Source organism: Lactuca virosa, chromosome 1 (genome assembly GCF_052849685.1).
Source record: "Lactuca virosa cultivar CGN04683 chromosome 1, Lactuca_virosa_CGN04683_v6, whole genome shotgun sequence".
Classification (NCBI taxonomy): Eukaryota; Viridiplantae; Streptophyta; class Magnoliopsida; order Asterales; family Asteraceae; genus Lactuca; species Lactuca virosa.
Window position 1 is genome coordinate 182,647,624 of NC_136426.1, and position 7,781 is coordinate 182,655,404.

Sequence of the window (7,781 nt, forward strand, 5' to 3'; positions counted from 1 at the left end):
TGGGAATTTATTATTGCACAATAAACCCTAGGGCATCCTCTCTCCTGATATATCCTGAAGTACTAATCTTAAAACACTCAAACTTATTCCAAAAAGCTTGAAAGTTAGCAGAAACTGTTCTGACTTCTATTGAAGTGAATGGTTGTACAGAATAGAAATTTCGGGTTGTCACATAATCCATTCCTACTCGATGAGTTTGGGGCCTCCAAATCGTCGAGTTTCTTTATAAAAACATATAAATTTTTAATTAAATACATACCAGGAACTAGGCGTTATAGGATCTTTCCCATGAAATATGTCACGAGTTGGGATCCTCCCCAGTATATAATATTAACATGTAATCAATTGAACTTATGGTGTTACCTAAGAATTTTGTCAAAGTCTATAAACTAAACAGGTTATCCTAAGAAGGGAATTCCCCCGTATGATCCTATGATTAAGGATCATCAACATTAAGGATCTTCATCCTTAAGGATCCTCATTGATAAGGATCCTCATCAGTAAGAATCTTATCATCAGAATTCAACAACGATCCTAAGTTCTTTCCTAATTTGAGATTTATCCTCAGTAAATTCTAAGATTGAAAGACTTATGAAGCTTAAGGAAAAACTCGAAGACAATCAGGTTCCATCTTTCCTTGTTCTTACCTTTGAAATTTTTTAAGTAAAATTAAGGATCTTAAACTTTTTAGGGTCCTAAACCAATTGCTGATTTATAAACTTTCGTCACTTCAGATCCATTTACTATTTTAAATCGATATCAGTAAAGAAATTTTAAAGCACTTAGATTTACCAAAATAAGTTCTTAACAAATTCTTCTATACTTGTTTTGTTAAAAAAATTATTTGAAACTCTTAAGGATTAAAAGTAAGTCATCAAACTTTTAACATTTTAAATTGCTTAACAAAGTCAGTTCTTATTATTTTAAGTTATTACTTTTAGTTGTTTAACTAATTGAATCCTTATCGAATCATTTTATCTATTATTTGCCAAAAGAACTTTATGTTGAAAATTATTCACTGTTTTTAGGATCCTAACTACGCAAAGGTCTTAGTATCATATTATGCAGGTAAAGGAAACATAGAAAGATAAAGGAAAGATTAACCATTGTATTCAAAATAAAAGGCTTACATCCCTATAGGAGTCAAATGGTTACATCAAAAAACTACACTACCCTAACCACCTAAAAGGCCTAGACCTTAGCCTGGTCACCATCGGCCTTCTTCTCCCCCTTCACCACTTCTGGCTCCGGTGCAGGATCCTCAGCAGTGGTGATAGGCTTGCCAGTTAGTTTGGCTAGTGCCTCGCGCCATCCTACTATATTCCCAGATCCTGAATGCTCAAGATTCTCCGCCAAATTGATCTTAGCCTCCAGGATAGCTACTGCATCACTTGCCTTCGCATATGCAATCACCTCCTCAAGCTCCACATAATGCTCCTCCTCCTTCTCAACCTTAGTTTTCTCAACAACTCCACCCTCCGGAGAAGATCCTCATTGGTGGTCCTCCAGATTTTCTCCTGCTCTTTTAGAGCAGACTCAACTTTCTCAGCACAGATCTTGAGATCATTGGTGAACTGAGAAACATGAGTGGAGACCTGAGAGAAACAAAAACATCAGCAAAAGAAGAAACATGTATAATAAACTAACAAAAATAATTCTTATACACAGGAAACTTACAGCTTGGGAAAATGAGGTCAACTTCATAAGAGCATCCTCGATATTGAGGTTCTCTACGCTGGAATCTGTGGCCTCATTAGTGTTCCTCTTTTGGGATCCTGGAGTCTTCACAACCAGATCAAGCTGAGATTTTTTTGAAGGGGGCAGAGCAGAGGGCTTCTCTTTCTTGATCATGACCAAGCCACTGGTCATGTCATCCTCAAGGTCAACCACAGTGAAGCGAGCACTGGAGCGGATAGTCCTGGAACCGGCACAAGAAACAAGGATCCTGATGAGGTCGAAGATCCTAAGACAATAATTCAAATAAAAAAGAAAGAAAGATATACATGTAGCCATAAAAGGTATGTTGGAAGATCCTTCTTGGAGACTGGTTTGATCAAGTCTGAGAGAGCTATCTGCCTCCGGGAGAGAAAGAAAATTATTAATCTTATCCTCTGTGTCCTCAGCAGCAGCAACGAGCTCCCCGAGCTTGAAACCTGTAACAGAAAAAACAAAATAAGAATAAGATTTTAGGATCACAAGAAAAAGTATTGAAATCCTACCCTTCTTAACCCACTCTTTGGGTAAGAGATCTCTGCCAGGAATAGAGTCACGCCTGACAACTAAGTATCTCCCCTTCCAAGCCCCATCATTGTGTTTTGTTTTTAACATAAGAGGAGGCTTGGCACTCTTGACCTTGAATAGGAAGCGAGAATTGCCAAAATTTGAAAGATCATAAACATGGGCCAAGTCAGCCAGACCCATGCCAAGATCCCGTGTCTGATTCAGACACTCAACCCAGTACAGGATCCTCCAAATGATAGGCATCACTTGGATGAAAGAAAGTTTCGTGATCTCGAAAAACTCCGAGAACAATTCGGAAAAAGGGAATTTAAGGCCCAAAACAGAGAAGGGATACTATGGAAAGCACACCCAAGAAGAGGAGATGAAGTCTGGTTGGATCAAAGGGTCATAAGTCCTGAAGACTGCTTTAGGAGGGAAGACACCACTAACCTTTAATGCTTCGATATCACCATCATCGAAGGTGCACATCTCGTCATAAGACAATACTCCTTGATCGATGAAATCGTCCTCAGGAAGACCTAGGATCTTCTTACGAGAAAGGGTCATCTTTTTACCCATGATCGAAAATTTGGTAGAAAGGAGATGAGGCAGAGAGGATGTTACCTTTATCGAAAACGCCGGTAGCACAAGGAAAGCAAAGAAAATCGAGACGAGTAAAGAGAATAGAGAGCTGATCACCTCTATTTATATTGAAGATTTAAGGTTGATTTGACCATTAACGGCTAGTTATCCACCCGTTGGATTTCAAAATTTAGCCGTTAAGGGTTAATTTTAAATATTACTTTTCTCTCTCTCCTTTTGTCTTTTTAATTTAAGTTATCCCTTTAATATTCTCGAAATTAACTCTTATACTTTTGGGAATAATTTGGGGGCAATTGTTAGGGCCACGATCCTCAAAGCATTCAGGATCCTCAAGCCTCATCAGATATTCAGGATCCTCAACTATCTCACGATCCCGACTATTAGCGTTATTGTTATTTACTAACATTTATAACGGTTATATTTCGTTCTTAATTAACACATGTGCAGAAATAGTCAAGAGAAGACTTATTCTCAATAGAGAGTCGTCCCAACTATGCTAAAGACCCGGAATACCAAGTCAAACAACGTTCAGAAAGCTGGTCATAGAGAATCCTGGGAATATCAGACATCTTGTTAGCTAGTTTAGACTATAAATTGACACATGTATCTCGCACACGACATACTCTACCTAATATCTCTGTAATCATCATTTTATATTAATAAAATCATCAAGGCAGGTAATCATTATCACCTCCCAAGGTTTTGTGCTGGAGATCCTAGCAAGGATCAAGGGCTTTCCTTGTAAACAATCGTGTCATTCTCTTTACCTTTCTCTATTGCACAATTCGAGCATCACAACCTTTCATTCATTTTGGTTGATTTATACTTGTGTAATTTTTTACCAAAATAATAATTTTGTGGGATTGCAATGTTTTAAGTAAAAAACTCACATGGTGTAGGCAGTAGCCTCTTTCTATTTGTTGGAAGTGTTCGTATACACTCAAGTCAACTAGAAAGATGCTATTATATTTGTACTTACAGTTTTGACTACTTAAAATATAATATTATTTTATTGATGGGTTGTTGTATTTTTAGCTTAAAGCTTCGGATGTCTCACAAATATATTATTATTATATTGAATTTATTTTTAGAAAGCCAAACTTTTATATATATATATATATATATATATATATATATATATATATATATATATATATATATATATATATATGTGTGTGTGTTTTATGTTTGTAGTAATTGTAGGAGAGATGGATGAGAAAAAGTGAAGTGTTATAAAAAAATAGAACAGTAGCTACAGTAGCTGTTATTAAAATTATAACAATAGCTCTCGTTTAAAATAGTTAATTTCTTTTTGTGTAATTTTAGTCTACCTTCTTTGTTTCTTTGTAACCACGACCCCTTTTCCCAAAAAGAAAATTATTATTCCAACAACCGCTTGCTTGATTTCCTTTCTCATGTGATACATCATATGTTCTTTAACCTATTTGGGCCAAAAAATAACATAGTCTAATATAACATCTTAATTAGTTTTAGGCCCTAGATAGCACACCTTGAAAACCAATGGTGCACACCCTAAAGTTAAAAAGTCCATATGACTATTCTTATGATCTGTTTTATATATTCTCGCTGGTGATTAAAATAGGTGGATTAGATTCATTTTATAATTTATACATAATGGTATTGACTTATACTTTAATTATGCATGGATATATTCAGAAAAATGAACATTTTTTTTGTTATTTAAAACTACAGAGATTTTAGTTCAAACATTTAGAAAATCATATAAAAACCCAAAGCCTGCAGTTAGGTTATTATTAGCCCAAGATACCTATTATGTAGTTTAACCTTTTGATTTAATCCAATAACTTAAAAAGCCCAATAAGGTCTCTTTCAATACGTTTTCTAATCTTTTGAAAAATGGAAAGGTGAGCCGATTACCTCCTTTACATGTCACTCCACCACACGATCTCCTCTTGTTTAAGCACACTGCTCCGACGGCAGCAATAAATCCACCAGTATTAACGGAGGAAGGAGTCATTCCCTCCCAACCCACTCAACCCACTACCACATCAGTTTTTCTCTTTTTTTCATCTTTTCCAACTCACAACACACGGAAACCATATCTTTTTTCAATCCATTCAACCCACTCAATTAAAAAAACACAAAAAAACTAAGGTACAAGTCTTAATTCCAAGATACCACTCCCTCTTTAGTGGGTTGGGAGTGGGAGGAGGGAGTCATTCCCTCCCAACCCACTCAACCCACTACCACATCAGTTTTTCTCTTTCATTTTTCTTCATCTTTCTCAACCCACAACACACGAAAACCCTATCTTTTTCAACCTACTCAACCCATTCAATTAAAAAAAAATACAAAACAATCAAGGTAAAATCTTAATTAGCAATAGAGTTATCGCCGGTACCATTCCCTCTTCAGCGGGTCTGTTTAATTGGTTTCACTAACCCACTTCATAATCTCTCTCTACTCTCTCTCTCTCTCTAATTTTCTCTTGTACCATGTGTTTTAAGACTTGTATCTTAATTGTTTTGTAAATTTTTTTAATTGAGTGGATTGAGTGGGTTAAGAAAGATAGGATTTTCGTGTGTTGTGGGTTGGGAAAGATGAAGAAAAAAGAGAGACAAAAACTGATGTGACGGTGGGTTTAGTGGGTTGGAAGGGAATGACTCCCTCCTCCCTAACCCGCTTCATCCTCTCTCTCTTTCAACTTTCTCTTTATCATTCTCTCTTGTACCATGTGTTTTGAGACTTGTACCTTAGTTGTTTTGTATTGTTTTTAATTGAGTGGGTTGAAAAAGATAGGATTTTCATGTGTTGCGGGTTGAGAAAGAAGAAGAAAAAAGAGAGAAAAAAACTGATGTGGAAGTGGGTTGAGTGGGTTGGAAGGGAATTAGGGATGGCAATAGGGCGGGGTTTACCATCCACATCCCCATCCCCGAGTCTGTAACCTTATCCCCATCCCCGAGTCTGTAACCTTATCCCCATCTCCATCCCCATCCCCAACGGATGCGGGGAATCTAATCCCCCCTCCGTTAGATTTTAGGCTTATCCCCGGCCCATCCCCAACCCATCCCCATGCTATCAAAAGTTCAAACGAACTTGTACAAAGTTTGGTTGAATAGTTAGTCAATCACTAACTTGTACAAAAGAAAATTGAAACAGATGAGATTATGAGAAATCAATCCTAAATTCGTAATGACAAACAAAAATTAAAGAATGAGATTATGAGAAATCAATCACTAACTATTCACAGTTTCACTAACCTGTTTCGTGTCACTGTAATGATTAGGAATTTGGGATGAATAAATGATGAATGATGACTGTCGATTGATGAACGACAATAGAGTAGTCGATAGTATCGCAACTCGCAGTGTCGGATAGTATCGCAACTTGATACTCGATATACCACACATGTCGACCTGCGAAGTTCAAACAGAAGCACGATTGGAGTCTGGAGATTGGGGTTCTAGACTTCTGGGAAACGACTTGTCGCAGTCTCGCAACTCGCAGCGTGAGCGTCGGGTGTGTAAATTGCACAACACCAATTTGCCAATTGCCAAAGCCCAAGCGACGAATGAAACGATCGGAATATGCGATGTTGCATCATACGAAATTACGGATTGAAAAGTTTTAAATTGGGTCAGTCATGGGCTTAATTTAGTTAAAATCTATAATATTTATATTTATAGGATCAGTACTCGATGTATAATGAAATATACTAATACTAATATGTATATGTGGGTATAATATAACCTAGTGAGGGGCGGATTGGGGAATAGAATACCCGTCCCCGTCCCTGTTGGATTAGATGTCTAAGCCCATAACTATTATTGGTATGTATTCGACCCGAGAGTAGCATGGTCCATTTGGGCTGCACTTCACCGGAACAATTTATATGGATAGTCTTTTGAGAATAGTATGTTTATGATTTATATTAATATATTATAAGTTCTAATATATTAATATGGAATCATATTATTTAATTAGTATTGATCAAGAATTAATTTAGAATTAATTTGGTGATCAAAAGGAACTAATTAAATATGAACTCTTATATTTATATAGAGTGGGCCAATGCTTATTTAGAATGGGCTAGGCTTGCATGGAAAGTCCATGGAGCTTTAACCCATGGATCTTATGGAAATGAAAGGTCATGGGTATTAGGGATTACATGAATGTAACCGTAATCCACCACAATATATAAATGGGTCCTTGACACATGAAATGACACTAGTGTGTGAGGATACAAGAGTGGGCCGATTTCTAGTGTGCATTCTATTCTCTCAAGTTTTCCAAGGTGTTTTTGGTGATTTGTGATTCCACTTGAGGCTTCCACACTATTGAGGCTAAGCTCTTAAAGTTCAAGACTTCAAGCTACATAAAAAGGTATGTTATCTAACTAGGATTTTGTAGTATAGTTGCTTCATATTATGCTAGTTAGGATAAAACCTTGGAATATTGAATATTTGCATGTATAATAGAGTAAACATAGATCCAAGGTTTATAGGGTTGCATGTACACCATAGGAGTGATAGAATGCTGAAACCCATCAGTGGTATCAGAGACTAGGCTTGTTTTCAATTATACTTGATGCTATTTGCAAGAAAAATCATTTTTTTGGAATCTGCCAGTTCACCACGAGGTGGTGACTGTTCAATGAAATTTTTTTTTTAGTTTTTTGGCCTATTTTGGATTAGAGTCATTACCACAAAGTGTTTTTGTTCATAAAACTTGATTTTGATGTTATAGTAATATTTATTCTCATCCAAATAAATGATAATTGTCAAAGTTTCAAGACTTGTTTTAGTTTATGTGATTAACTAAGTTCTTGAAAATTGTTGATATGAATTATCTTCACTTATGAGTTTGATCTTGTTCATAGAAAAATTACTTGATTATTGTGTTAATTGGTAATTTGATCTTAATGGTTTTTATGAACTCCATAACTTGTCCTCAAGTTATGGAAAATGAAGAGTTTT